At 42.3% G+C, this 14,790-nt stretch overlaps 1 long non-coding RNA gene across 2 annotated transcripts; it reads right to left on the bottom strand.

Moving 5' to 3' along the window:
- Positions 1 to 1,876: 1,876 nt before the first annotated feature.
- Positions 1,877 to 11,411, bottom strand: LOC124240588 (uncharacterized). 2 transcript variants are annotated; one of them, XR_006888950.1, is made up of 4 exons: positions 11,277 to 11,411; positions 10,944 to 11,068; positions 7,685 to 7,779; positions 1,877 to 1,934 (listed from the first exon to the last, which is right to left on the bottom strand). It is a non-coding gene; the product is annotated as an uncharacterized LOC124240588 (long non-coding RNA). The 2 variants fall into 2 exon arrangements; XR_006888949.1 differs by lacking the exon at positions 11,277 to 11,411 and having other exon boundaries at positions 10,944 to 11,270.
- Positions 11,412 to 14,790: the final 3,379 nt, after the last annotated feature.

Genomic DNA, 14,790 nt, shown 5'->3' with positions numbered 1-14,790 from the left:
GAGGGAGTCATCTCTGATTCAAGGCTGAGTTTTGGATACTTTGGTGACACAGAGTTGGATGACACTCCTCTTCCTGGGAGTATATCTTTGTAATTACTGGTTCCAGGAGGGTGTTGAAAAACTTTCCTGAAAGGAAAAATAAACAACTTAAGTGTAGCTCACAATCGGGGGTCGGATGTTGTCTGGTAGGTCCCATGGATTTGAGGTTGGAGCGTGCATGTGTTGGAGGCAGGGGCACATGGTAATAAAGGTTATGAAGCCAGGTGGGGTTCCTGACATGAAATTCACCCACAACGAAAATGTTCAGCCCAACAAGTCAGACTCTGGCACAGGCCGAAGGTCGGAGGGTTTGTGAGAATTAAAGAAATGTTGACCTGTGGCAGCTGATACTGAAATCAGCTCTAGTAAAACCACCCTGTGTGTGAGTCAAAAGAGAAAGAAAAAAAAGAGCAGTGTCACTATTCTTGCAACCCTGAGCCCCAGGACTCTGCTGCTTTTCCTCTCCACCCACTGCTGACCAGGATTTCCAAGAGTCCCCAGGGAGGGCACAATGAACAGGGTGTACTATTCCACCTGCCACTCTCTGTGAGTATTATTGCCTGGGAACAGTCTTGGGGTGACAAAAAACAGTGGGAGGAGCATGGTCTGCAGAGTTCTGGCCTAGCCAACAGTGCCACCAATGTCGGGATCAGTGTGCAATGACCAAAATGATTTGCAAGGCTTCCTGAATGATTCTGACATCCTGGGCAATGTGGGGAGGGAGAAGCACTCTGAGAGGGCCTGGAACTCCTTCAGGAGCATATCTGAGTGTAACTGCCAGTGTGACATTATTTGTACTCACAGCTAAAAAAGTTGAGACATTTGGGTGAATATTATTTATCATCATATTATTAGTAGTTTTGGGATAACTTTGTATGACAGGTCTTGATCACCAGGAAATGATTTAAGCATAACGTCAGTTCATGCCTCCATTGTAAATTATGTAATAGCAATTGTGTGCATGCATGCACACACACACACACACACACACACATTTATCGATTCTGTAGCTTCTAGACAGCTTTCTTAAGAAGTGAGATGAGGGGGCAGCCCCATGGCTGAGTGGTTAAGTTCTTTGGGCTTTGGCAGCCCAGGGTTTCGCCAGTTCAGACCCTGGGCGTGGACCTAGCATCACTCATCAAGCCATGCTGAAGCGGCGTTCCACATAACACAATCAGAAGGACCTACAACTAGAATATACAACTATGTACTGGGGGGCTTTGGGAAGAAGAAGAAGAAAAAAAAAGATTGGCAACAGACGTGAGCTCAGATCTTTAGAAAAAAAAGTGAGATGAGACATTTTCATGGATTGTGTCATTTGCTAGCCGTCACGGTGTTGTGTAACAAAGCCAGTTGATTACTTAGAAAATAGGGAAAAGCAAGAAGTTTTGTTGTGAGACAAGATACAATGGAGGGAAAATATACATAGATATTGTAGGAAGACTTTTTTCTTTTTTTTTTTGTGAGGAAGATTGTCACTGAGCTAACATCTGTGCCACTGTTCCTCTATTTTATGTGGGATGCTGCCACAGCATGGCTTGACAAGCAGTGCTAGGTCTGTGCCCAGGATCTGACCCTGTGAACCCTGGGCCACAGAAGCAAAGTGCATGAACTTAACCACTACACTACCAGGCCAACCCCAGACTTTTTTTTTTTTTTTTTGCAGAAGGAAGATTTGCTTTAAGCTGACACCCTTGACAATCTTCCTCCTTTTTCCAGTTCCGCCCCTCCCCCCAACAAAGCTCCAGTACCTAGTTGTGTATAGTTGTAAGTTCTTCTAGTTCTTCTGTGTGAGCCACCACAACAGCATGGCTGTCGCGTGTCTCTGTGTCCGGGAACCAAACCCAGGTCTCCAAAGCAGAGTGTGTGGAACTCCAACTGCTAGGCCATCAGGGCTGGCTCAGGAAGACCATTTTTAATGAAAATTATAGCCATTAAAATATGGGAATGATTTTTCAAACATATATTAAATATCTACTTAGTATTCAACAACATCAATACAACCTAACATTTATCAAACATCTACTATATGCTTGGAACTGTGCTAGGGCCTAAGGTACAAAGATAATTAAGACACAGACTCTTCCATGAAGGATTTCCCAACTTAAAAGGGAACAAGTAAATACAATAAATAATATAATAGCAATTCTGTGTGACACAGAGGGGAGAGTGAGTAACTGCTTTGGGGTAAAGGGTTTGGGACTTGTTTTTTTTTCCTTGAGGAAGATTAGCCCTTTGGTAACATCTGCTGTCAATCCTCCTCTTTTTGCTGAGGAAGCCTGGCCCTGAGCTAACATCCATGCCCATCTTCCCCTACTTTCTATGTGGGACGCCTACCACAGCATGGCTTGCCAAGCCGTGCCATGTCTGCACCCAGGATCCGAACCAGGGAACCCCAGGCCGCCTAAGCGGAATGTGCACATTTAACCACTGCACCACTGGGCCGACCCTGGGACAACTTCTTAAAGAAAGGCTCTCTCAGCCTGGATTTGGAAGGTGAGTCAGGTAGGGAAGGCTATTTTCGTTAAGAGAAATTCTGCGTGTAAAAGCAAGGATGTATACAGGATTTTTATTCACTGGATGGAAGTCTTGCCATTTTTCCCATGGCTATTCAGAGAGCCACAAGAAAGCTAGTAGGATAAGAATTTAGGGAGCATTTTGTTGAGTGCTGAGGGATGAACTTGGAGAGGTGACCTTTAATCAAGTCCTTGAGAGCTGTGTTAAGGGAGCTGGATTGTGTATTGTGACCATTGAGATGTTTAAGTAAATAATGACATATTCAGATTTATAAATTAAAAAATAAAAAATAGCACTTCCAGGCAACCTTTAAATGCCCCACTTCCGAACCTTTGTCCCACTCTCTTGTGGAACCCTTTCTCACAGCTCATTAGCATGGTACATGATGGGCCGGCCCGATGGTACAGTGGTTAAGTTCGCACATTCTGCTTCAGTGGCCCAGGGTTCAACGATTTGGATCCTTGGTGCAGACCTATGCACCACTTGTCAAGCCATGCTGTGGGAGGCGTCCCACATAAAATACAGGAAGATGGGCACAGATGTTAGCTCATGGCCAGTCTTCCTCAGCAAAAACGAGGAAGATTGGTGGTAGATGTTAGCTCAGAGCTCATCTTCCTCAAAAAAAAAAAAAGAGAGAATGGTATATGATCATCTTTTCTAAAATTTGATCATCTTAGCCTTTTGATATTACAGATGTTGATTATTGAAGAATAGATGTCATTTCGTGACTCTCTTCTTTGATTTATTGTTATGATGATTTTTGCAGAGGTAAAAATGTTTTAAAGTTGAAAGTTGCACACAGATTCTCATTTCTAAGATCATATTTGAAACAGTGGAAATGTGGCCTGCCAGTAGAATCAAGTGTTTCAGTATTTGTGGCAATAAATGTGATCTTTTGGTTTTTCAAATACACTGAGGACTGAAAGGAGAAGGGTTTTAGGACTTTCCATTGTGGGAAGAAGATTCTAGATCTGGGTGAGTTTGCTGTGGCATGTGGGAATCCATAGCCCATTTTGGTTTTAGTGTATTTTTAAACATACTAAATTCGGGAAACAATGTTAAAGACTATGTTTTTGAAGAAGCCATAGCTTGCTTTCTATTTAAAAACACTAAACAGCAGAAATAAATGGGCACTTGAAGTAAATTAGCCTAGAATCACAAATCTAATTCAGAATTTCTTATTTAGAGAGAAGCAACCTTATAAAATGTGGTTACATTGACTACCATTTTTATAACTGACCACAATTTGAATAGTTATGTAGGAATTTTTTCCAGTACTGTGAACAAATTAAGGCTTCAAAATATCTGTTTCCAGGGCTGGCCCAGTGGTGCAGCAGTTAAGTGCTCACTTTCCACTTCGGATGCCCGTGGTTCACTGGTTGGGATCCCGGGTGCGGACATGGCACCACTTGGCAAGCCATGCCGTGGCAGGCATCCCACATAGAAAGTAGAGGAAGATGGGCATGGATGTTAGCTCAGGGGCAGTCTTTCTCAGCGAAAAGAGGAGGATTGGCAGCAGATTTAGCTCAGGGCTAATCTTCCTCAAAGGAAAAAAAAATCTGTTGTGCAGTTCCTGCATATAGTGAGCTTTTAATAAATATTTAGTTGAATCGTATCAATTTTTACCACAATAAACTGCTATCTTAAGCTGGACACTTTTATTTACTAGACACAATTTTTTTTTTAAAGTTTGGCACCTGAGCTAACAACAGTTGCCAATCTTCATTTTTTTTTTCTCTTCTTCTCCCCAAAGCCCCACAGTACATAGTAGTATATTTCAGTTGTGGATCCTTCTAGTTGTGGCATGTGGGACACTACCTCAGCATGACTTGATGAGTGGTGCCATGTCCGTGCCCAGGATCCGAAACACCGAAACGGCAAAACCTTGGGCTACCAAATCAGAGCACATGAACTTAACCACTCAGCCATGGGCCTGCCCTTAACAGACACAAGTTTTACAAGACCTTTGGAACTTTCTGATGATGGAGAAGTAGTATGGGCAGTTACTGTTCACTATTGTAAAGAAGATATTCATATTTTCTTTCTTTCTTTTTTTTTGAGGAAGATTAGCCCTGAACTAACATCCCTGCCCATCTTCCTCTACTTTCTATGTGGGATGCCTGCCACAGCATGGCTTACCAGGCAGTGCCATGTCCGAACCCGGGACCCAAACCAGCAAATCCCTGGCCGCCAAAGCGGAACGTGTGCTCTTAACCGCTGTGCCACCTGGCCCGTCCCTATGCATATTTTCTTAACAGACTCTTTTCACATCTAATGCTGTTCATATTCATAATCAAATCCCCTTAATGCTTCTAGAGCTCATTTGATTCCACATTTAGTTCAATAAACATTTATCCAGCCCCTCCTCTGTGCAAGGCACTGAGACATATGCAAAGAACACATTAGCTGGCACTGATTTTATTGTCCTGTCCATATAGGTTTCAGTTGCATAATATGTGAGTACAGAGCCTTCCCTTATCTGAGAGCAGAGCTCCTTTTTCTCATCTTCTGCCTTCCTTTTTTCCCCTGCACTATCTTTTCACAAATTCTAGTATAGTTAATTCCAATTGCCTGTCAAAAAATTGCAAGTCGCTTTTGTGGAGAACACTTAGAAAACAGAAGTAGGAGGGGGTTAGGTAAAGAGATATGAGAAAAGGTGAATGACAGTCCAGCTCAGTGGCTCTGAGTTCTGGCTCTGGTGTCAGACTTGGGTTCAAATCCTCCTTTCATCCCTCACTAGTTGTGTGACCTTAGATGAAATACTAAACCTCTAGAAACCTCCATTTCCTTATCCATAAAATGAGGATAATACGAATATCTGTCTCAGAAGGTGGTTTCAAGTGTTAAGTGAAATAGTGCCTACAAAGCTTAGCACATTGTTATCACCCTATAAATGTTAGCAATTGCTATCTAGAAATGAATCCAGAAAGAAGTTTTTCTAGTAAAACTTTGGAAGAAGTAAAGAAAGCTGAAAAAACAATTCTTTCCTTCATACCACATCCACTTCTTTATTAGAATGATGAGAACGCAGATGTGTTTCAGAGGCTCCTTTGGCCAGAATAACCTCTGGAAAGACCACGTGATATATTAACACATATATCAGAAAAAAGGTTTGAAAAATAGCTCTGCAGTTGTGCACAATAGGCCCATGTATAGAGGGCCTTTCGAGCATCCACCTTTAAACCTCAGTGTCCCTGAAATTGTAGTTTAAACTGAGATGATAGGACTTAGAGCTCTAACAGAAATGACCAGACACATTTAAACAATGCCACTTATCAGCAAGCAAGCTATTTGCAATAACAATCTTATAATTTATAAATTTAAAATTATAGTTTATAATTTTACTATTGAAACTTAGAGAAAGTGGTCATCTGAAAAGTTCATGGTGAGGGAGGGATAAAAAAAATTAATTATATGGTATTCAGTCTTAATAATTTAAGGTGCCAAATGGCATCAACAATTTATTTCACGTGCTGTCTCTACTCTAGTAATGGTTAAAAAAAATGTCTGTGAGAGCTTTCTTAGAACTACCCATTAGCTGATATTCCCAACAGATATATTTCTTCAATAAGGTCCCAATTTCCTCCTCTTTTACTGAATTTCTTTTGTGAAGAAAGCTTAAAGAAATTAATTCTTGTCCTTGGATATGGAAGAAGATACTACTATGCTTCCCGTAGGAAGTACTTTTTTTTTTGAGGAAGATTAGCTCTGAGCTAACTGCTGCCCATCCTTCTCTTTTTGCTGAGGAAGACTGGCCCCTGAGCTAACATCCATGCCCATCTTCCTCTAATTTATACGTGGGACGCCTAACACAGCATGGTGTGCCAAGTGGTGCTAAGTCTGCACCCGGGATCCAAACCAGTGAACCCAGGGCTGCCGAAGTGCTGAAGTGGAACGTGTGAACTTAACTGCTGTGCCACGGGGCTGGCTCCTAGGAAGTACTATTTTGTGTATTAGAGTGCGTTTCCCAAATATTCAGTAGGCATGAGTGGCCCCAGCAATGAACACACATGTATGTCCAGTGATCACTTGAAAACCACACCTATGAACCTCTAATGGCTGACATTAACAAATAGCAGTTACAGAGAGGCTGCGTACAAAAAAACACATGTGCTTCCATGTTTATTTAATCTGCCCGAAATTGTTTAGCTTATCTATAACATACAGCATAAAGCATGTCAACTATTTTGAACTTAATATTGCACATAATATATTTATAACCATTATAATTTTTAATTGTTTATTTTCAAATTAAAGGTTAAAAGTTTTAAGATGAACAAAAATAGTTAACTTTCTGCAAGAACTCCTAGAAATGATTGAAGACATGCCAATGAGAGACTGGAGGGGAGAGCAAATAGCCTAAGAGACAAAATTAGAATTATAAGATGCCATAGACAGTTTTTTGGGGGAGGGCCGGCGCAGTGGTGCAGTGGTTAAGTGTAGACGTTCTGCTTTAGCAGCCCAGGGTTCACTGGTTCAGATCCCGGGTGCAGATATGGCACTGCTTGGCAAGCCATGCTGTGGTAGGCATCCCACATATAAAGTAGAGGAAGATGGGCATGAATGTTAGCTCAGGGCCAGTCTTCCTCAGCAAAAAAAGGAGGATTGGCAGCAGTCAGCTCAGGGCTAATATTCCTCAGAAAAATAAAAAGAAGGCATATACAAAGAACACACAAAAAAAGAAGATTGATTGAAAATGGGGGGGAGGATAAAAGAAAACAATACAGGAATTATTAAAGAGAAGCTTTGGATGCAAGTAACCAAAAGCTGTAATCAAAGTAGAAGTTGACAGTTTTTCAAATATATCTTATGCCTTTGAGAAATGTAATTCTAGACATTAGGACTCTAAGTTTAACACATCAACAAATACATTATTTTATTCCAAATTATAAATATCTTCAAAAATGTTATGTTGATTATGACATTTCCAATAAATAATTATGTTCCCCAAGGGCACTGGGCATAACAGAAGTGGGTCTGACAACCAACTGATCTTTGAAAACTGAGCCCTTCCTTAGTTATCAGAATAGATTGAAATAGCTTTTCCTCTCTAGCTTGCAGAAACCCACAAGTTGTTTTTTTTCATGAACACTGGAAATTTAATGTTTTAGCCAAGTGAAGGGTGTACCTTTCAGGCAAGGAATTCCTTGGCTGATTATTCTGAGGCAGCGGTTCTCAAAGTACGTTCAGAAGACCAGCAGCAGAAGCAGCAGCACCTGAGAACTAGTGAGAAATGCAAAGTCTCTGGTTCCGCCCAAGACCCACTGAATCCGAAACTCTGAGGGTGGGCCCAGTTGAATCTTAAAAATCATTGTCCTAAAGGGTCATACTTACGGCTCTGCTGGTCAGATGTCAGATAACGAAAGACAACATGATGACATATGTGCAGCATATTTAAAATACTTTATGAAACATGTGTGAAGACCCAAATCCAAGGCTTTCTTGATGAAACATTCCCTGATCATATTAATGAAAATGAAACGATATTTCCTCTACTCTATTGCTACAGAAATCTCCCTGGTTAGGATAGGTCCACTTTCTTATGCATCTTTGTTTTTCTTGCAGTGACCAGCATGTCACCCTGTGATTGATATGTTTAAAAATTAAAATTAGGGGACCGGCCTGGTGGTGCAGTGGTTAAGTTCCCACCTTCTGCTTTGGTGGCCCGGGGTTTGCTGGTTCAGATCCCGGGTGCAGACATGGCACCGCTTGGCACGCCATGCTGTGGTAGATGTCCCACATATAAAGTAGAGGAAGATGGGCATGGATGTTAGCTCAGGGCCAGTCTTCCTCAGCATAAAGAGGAGGATTGGCAGCAGTTAGCTCAGGGCTAATCTTCCTCAAAAACAAACAAACAAACAAACAAACAAACAAGATAAAATAAAAATGAAGATTAGGGGCTGACCCAGCGGTATAGTGGTTAAGTTCGTGCACTCTGTTTCAGTGGCCTGGGGTTCGTGGGTTCGGATCCTGAGTGTGGACCTAGCACTATTAGTCAAGCCATGCTGTGGAGGTAACCCACATAAAATAGAGGAAGATTGGCACAGATGTTAGCTCAGAGCCAATCTTCCTGACAAAGAAAGAAAGAAAGAAATTAAAATTAAATTGAGTGAATGCCTAAGATAAACAAATATGGGGAAATTTATTGCACTATATTCAAATTCCTATTTTTGAGTGGAATTCAAATGTGAAGGTAAAGGGGGGACGAGAGTACATATGTATAAGATAAAAAGGAGCAAAGGGAAGAAATGTGGAGGGAGTTAGAGTGGAGGAGGTGTCAGGGAAAGACTGAGTGTATGACCTACCTTTACTCTGAGTATTGATTTTCCTTTGACTTGTGGAATGTGCTCGAATTAGTATTAGTTCTTTGATAGAGCTGTAAGGTCTTTTTTATTAAATTTGAAAATTTAATTTTAATATTCTTTGGATTCTTACTGAGCACGAGGCACAGTGCTTGGAGCTGGTGGAACAGGAAGGGAACTCTGTCTGGTACAGTTTCTCAAGCTCAGCCCAACTGGCTTTAGGGATGGACAAATCCTTTGTTGGGGGCCCTGTCCTGTGCATTGTAGGATGTTAGCAGCATCCTTGGGCTCTATGCAGTAATTGCCAGCAGCAAACCCCCTCTCCCAATCATGACAATCAGAAATGTCTCCAGACAAATGCTCCCAAGGGACAAAAGCTCTTCCAGTTGAGAACCACTCGGCTAGTGGAAAAAACAGACAAAAGGACAGAAGTTTCTCACACGCCGTGATGAATGCCATGACGCCATAGGGCCGACAGGAGTGCAGTGAAGGGGCACCTCACGAAGCCTGGGAGGGGGAGAGGGAAATTAGGAAAGACTTCCTGCAGGACATGAAGTGGAGAAGTGAAGCAGAAGGGAAGAGGAGGAGGAAGAAGGAAAGAATGAGAGTGAGGAGTGATAGGGAATCACCTAGTCCAGGCTGAGGGCATGGACTGAGAAAATGCGCAGTGGTCTGAACTAGCAAGTGAATATTAACGGACCTAGAAGCAGGTAAGTGCAGTGTCACCGAAGCGTGAAGCGGGAAGGGGGGATAGTGGCCTTTGCAGCCACAAGGCTCCAGAACACATTTTTCACAGCCCAAGGTCAGTCTTCTATTAGCCTTCCCAGTGAGGTTATCATCATCCATTTTTCTCTCATCACTGCTGGGGAGCCCATTAAATACTTGCCACTATGCTTGGTCCCAACGGTTAATAGACTGGAGCATCTTTTATTTCTTCACCTAGTGCTGAAATCAGTTGAGGTTTTGAAAAATCTGAGGTACGTTTTTCTCCAGGTTAGGGTAAGGACATTTAAAAAGATGTGTAATACTTGAAAATAGAGAAGAAAACAGCTTTAGCAATTTGTTTCTTTATTTAGCCTCAAACTTTCCATAAAGACAAAAACCAGTTTTAAGAATAAATATCGTCATCGTTTTACTGAGCTCTTTGGATTTCCGTGAGCCCTGGGAAAACGGGATCAGTGTTTTTTAATGTTTAGCACAATGCCTGACGTGCAGAAGGTGCTTGACCAATGTTTACTGGGTAAATATCTTTTCGCTTATTATTAGTAATAGCAACAACATTTTTTCTAGTCTCTTCAGACTGCTATAGCAAATATAGACTGGGTGGCTTATAAACCACAAAAATTTATTTCTCACAGTTCTGGAGGCTGCGAAGTCCGATCTGAGATCAAGCTGCCAGGAGATTCGGTGTCTGATGATATTCTGCTTTCTGGTTCAAAGACAGCTGTCTTTTCACTGTAACCTCACATGGCAGAGGGGCAAGCGGTCTCGAGGGTCTCCTTTATAAGGTCACTAATCCCATTTGTGAGGGCTCTACTCTCATGATCTAAGCAGCTCTCATAGGCCCCTTCTCCTAATACCATCACATTAAGGAATTAGGTTTCAACATACGAATTTTGCGGGGACACAAACCTTCAGTCTATAGCACATTTCTGCAGAGCCCAACACATAAGAAACGTCTCGAGGATGCCATCTCATCTGAGGATTTCAACAACCCAATGAGGCAAGTAAGGAATTGTTTTTAACTCCATTACAAGTTGTATCTTATCCTTGACCCCACATTACCCAAGCCATACCTTCCTACCCCTATGCTGAAAGAAAGCCGTTAACAGAAACATTTTGTATCTCATATAAGTGCTTATTCTTATGGTAGATATATGATGGAGAGAGTAGGCATTATAGGTATATATTTCCAACTTTTTTAAAGTCCTAGAATCATAAAACAATAAAGGAAAGAGAAGCTTTAAGAGTGAACCTTTTGATCTCACAGGTGAGGAAACGAAGGCCACACAGCTACTTGGAGTAGAGCCTCTGGCCTTCTATGTTTGGGGGAACATATCAGGATTTGCTAACAGCTATGCTTACCTGAAAATTCCATGTCTCTCTAAGCAGCAGACCACCACACACCTGCACAGCAGAAGCCTGGATGGTGGAGGTTTCTCTTGTACAGTTTGTCTTCTCTGGATAGATATGTTCCGGAAGAAGGCTGGCTTCAAGGACACAAGAAATAGTGCATTCAAAAATTACACGTATGCCTATTCTTTCATACCAGTATTGAACAATGCTATCCAGGTGTCCAAACATCATAATGTGTCTGCTTTATTTTTCCCAGAAGAGGAAGAAAGGGCCCAGATAAGTTAAATTTTGCCTAGGATTTTGTTAGCCAAGTCAACATCTGTGCGCTTAACAATGAGTCACCTCTCCTCCTGGTAAGTAGGGCAGCAGGGCAGCTGGAATTTCCCAGCTCAGTCTTGGGTCACTGCTTCCTGTCTCTGCTGCTTTTTATCCTCCGTGACACAACTTCATTGGCAAAAATATGAAACGGATACCAACCCAGGGCAGTTGCCTATACTGACTCAGATGCCTTAGGCTTGTGTTATGGTAAGTTTAGGGCAAAACAAATGTCTAATTTTACAAACAGCATGAATAATTAATCTCTTCCCAAGTTTCATTGCTCAATATTCCACCTGGAAAGGAACACTGAGCATACTCAGTCTATCAACGGCCTTCTGCGATTGACAAATACAGAATTTGTCATGGGTGATGAGGCTCAGGGGGTGGACCATTGCTGAAAGAAAAACACTTTGAACTGTTGTGCTCCCTCCTTGCTCACGTGAAAAAACCAAAACACAAGACAATTTTTAAAAGCCAAGGCTAGATAAGCATTGACGCGCAAAGTATCATTCACTAATCTTGCTTGTTCCTGAACCTTGAAAGCACTGGGCCCTTGTTAAGGAGGGTTGTGCGTGTGTGTTCTCCCCGAGATGGTGACAACCCTGAGAACAGAAAGAGAGGACCTTGCTGAAGATGCTTTGAATTCCTATTGCAGTTAGCACGTCTGGGGCACTCTAGTGCTTAAAATAACGGCCTCCCTTGCACAGCTGTTACTTTTGCATTCCATGTGTACAACTTGAATTATCCAATGGCCTTGCTTTGAGGGTGTTCATCATATCTTATCGATCCTCTCACTGTGTAGGACAATGGGGAGCACAGAATAAATGCCCAACAGATACTACTGAAACTAAATTAACTCTGTGAATTCAGAGTTTTAAGATGCCACTTAATCATGCAAGCCTTGCTCTCCAAGACTTCACCTGCCAAGGGAAAAGTCAAGAGCTTGTAAAGTCACAGAAGGATTCAGTTCTAGCATCCATTCATTTTGTAATTGACATCTTGACCCTAAGAGCTTTCTTTCCCTCTCTGATTCTTAAAAACAAAGTAAAACAAGACAAAACAAAAGCTAAACTAAACAAAACCCGTGTGACTTCAAAAAAAAAAAGAGGCAAAAATAATGAGTAAGTCTCTAGTCTAGGCTAGTAGATGTCCCTAACATCTGTGAGCCCGGGGCATAGGTGTGGAGGGAGGGAGAGAAGGGGGAGGCCCTCTTTCTCTTCCTACTCCTGCTCCTGCCCCAGGGTAAGAGGCTTGGAGAGCACATGCAGTCAGCCAACACACAAGTCCCAAGCCCCGTGGCAAATACATGTTTGTGCACACCATGCAGGGTGGTCCATCGTGGGGAACAGACCAGGGGAAGAGGTCCATCTGGCCCGGGAAATTGGTCTCGATATCATTTAGGCAGAGAATCCAGGGTCTTGGGTGCCAGCAACATGGTTTGGGTTGGGGGCTGCTTGTTTACTCGATCGCAAGGGGCCCTGTTAAGCATGTTCCCTTGACCCCTGGTACACCTCGCCTCCTGAGGAGCGTGGCTGTGGAAGCAGGCTGTCTAAATGTCAGGATCCAGGGCAGGATTCCCAGTTCTCTGATCTATGGGCAGTATTACTTAAAAATCCCCTTAAGAACTTGTTTAAAATTCAAATTCTTCGATTATACTCCTACATATTGTGAGGTATCAGCTCTGTGGTAGGGCAGGAATCTGCCTGTGCAACCAGAAGTGGATATTCTGATGTTTCCTAGTTTGGTTCTGCTCATCTAGGGGATGTTTACCATCAGGAGAGAGGCCTCTCTCCTCTTGCCTCCTCCTCACGCTGCCCTCCCCCAGGCCCTGAGTGACTCACACTCCTGTTGCTGGCTTCTCTTTGTTGTGGTTGCCAGCACCATTGCTGTGCCTTTTGCAGACATTGCCTGCTCCCTATACGGTAGCACAGGTTCTGTTTCCCTGCTGCCACTGCTGCTGTGGTTTGTCCTGTCCCTCACTTGTTGTAGGAGAACCTGTTATTGTTCCCACTGCCACTGCTGTCAAGCTGCCATCTCTAGCCTGTTACTATCACACTAAGAAGGGACTTCTCTGCTATGCGTTCTTCCTCTATCAGCTGGGCTTACAAGCTCTGTCACTAAGTGACAATGGCACTACGACACTTCCAAATATGGCCTCATGGTTCCCACCCCTCCATATAGTTCTTGTATCTGTTCTCGGAGACCTGAGAAAGAGCCCATGTCTGTCAGTATTCCCATTTTCTTGAGTACTCCTCCCCCCAAGAACATAGAGCAGCCCTTCTATCCTCCCAAAGGTTTTGAATCTGAGCACCCAAGATTTAGCTGTCCTAACGTCCTTCTCTCTTCTTTCGGGGAGTGTGCATTACTTCCTAAATTTCCTGGATTCCTGAGGTAGGTGGGCATACAAACTGAGCTTTACTATGACCTTTGACACGTTTACATGGTAAATTTCTTACAGGATTGGATAAATAACTGCAAAATCACTCCCTGCTATTTTTTTTTTTTTTGAAGATTAGCCCTGAGCTAACTACTACCAATCTTCCTCTTTTTGCTGAGGAAGACTGGCCCCGAGCTAACATCCATGCCCATCTTCCTCTACTTTATATGTGGGACGCCTACCACAGCACAGCTTTTGCCAAGCAGTGCCATGTACACACCTGGGATCCGAACCGACGAACCCTGGGCTGCCGAGAAGTGGAATGTGCACACTTAACTGCTGTGCCACTGGGACGGCCCCACTCCCTGCTATTTCTGTGAGCTTACTTATAAAAGGCTGGTGAGAAGCATGAAGACCGGACAAAGCCAAAAATTATATAATTATATATCTATTTAAAAATATGTTAAAATATGGGCCCAGACCATCAAAAAGTTAGTTAGGAGATATTTAGGTATTGCATAAAAATTCACAACTTTGTGAATGATATTTCTGCTGTGGTAAACCTGTGCACATAAAATGATGTCTGTATATTGTGTATATACATAAACATAATATAATAAATAGATACAATGTAATATAAAGGCATTCAATAAAACTTTTGGTGGTATATGTTATAAAATAGTATTTTGAGATATTCATTCAAGTTTGTTCCCAGGTTGATTTTCTTCTTTCTGTGCTTGCACTCTGTTTTATTCAATGGCATTCATTGCTTTTGGGAAGAAGTGACCCAGCAGAATACTTAACAGAGAATCAAATACTTGCCTTTTGAGTAACAGATTCATTGGTCTGGGCATAAAAGAGAAAATTTAGAATAAAACTATCAAATTAAACCAGCTTTTCCCACCTTCAACTAGATTAAAATCTCTAGGAGAAAGGAGAGAACTGAGAGAGAGTGGAGACGTGAATACTTGCATCCCTGATAAGGGTTCTGCCCAAGTTCTGAAGGTAGAGGATAAGAGACACTCCCCTCACCCCTCCCCCAGATAAATTTAGGGTGTGAAGTTCAGAGACACCCATAATATAGGGTCTGGGGAGCAAGGCAGAACTTAGAATTTCTATATAACCACCATAAAGTGGGAATAAAGAAAATATTATTGAGGT

This window comes from Equus quagga, chromosome 6, assembly GCF_021613505.1.
Source record: "Equus quagga isolate Etosha38 chromosome 6, UCLA_HA_Equagga_1.0, whole genome shotgun sequence".
Taxonomy (NCBI): Eukaryota; Metazoa; Chordata; class Mammalia; order Perissodactyla; family Equidae; genus Equus; species Equus quagga.
The sequence above is the reverse complement of the archived record's forward strand: the minus strand, read 5'-3'. Positions and strand labels throughout refer to the sequence as shown.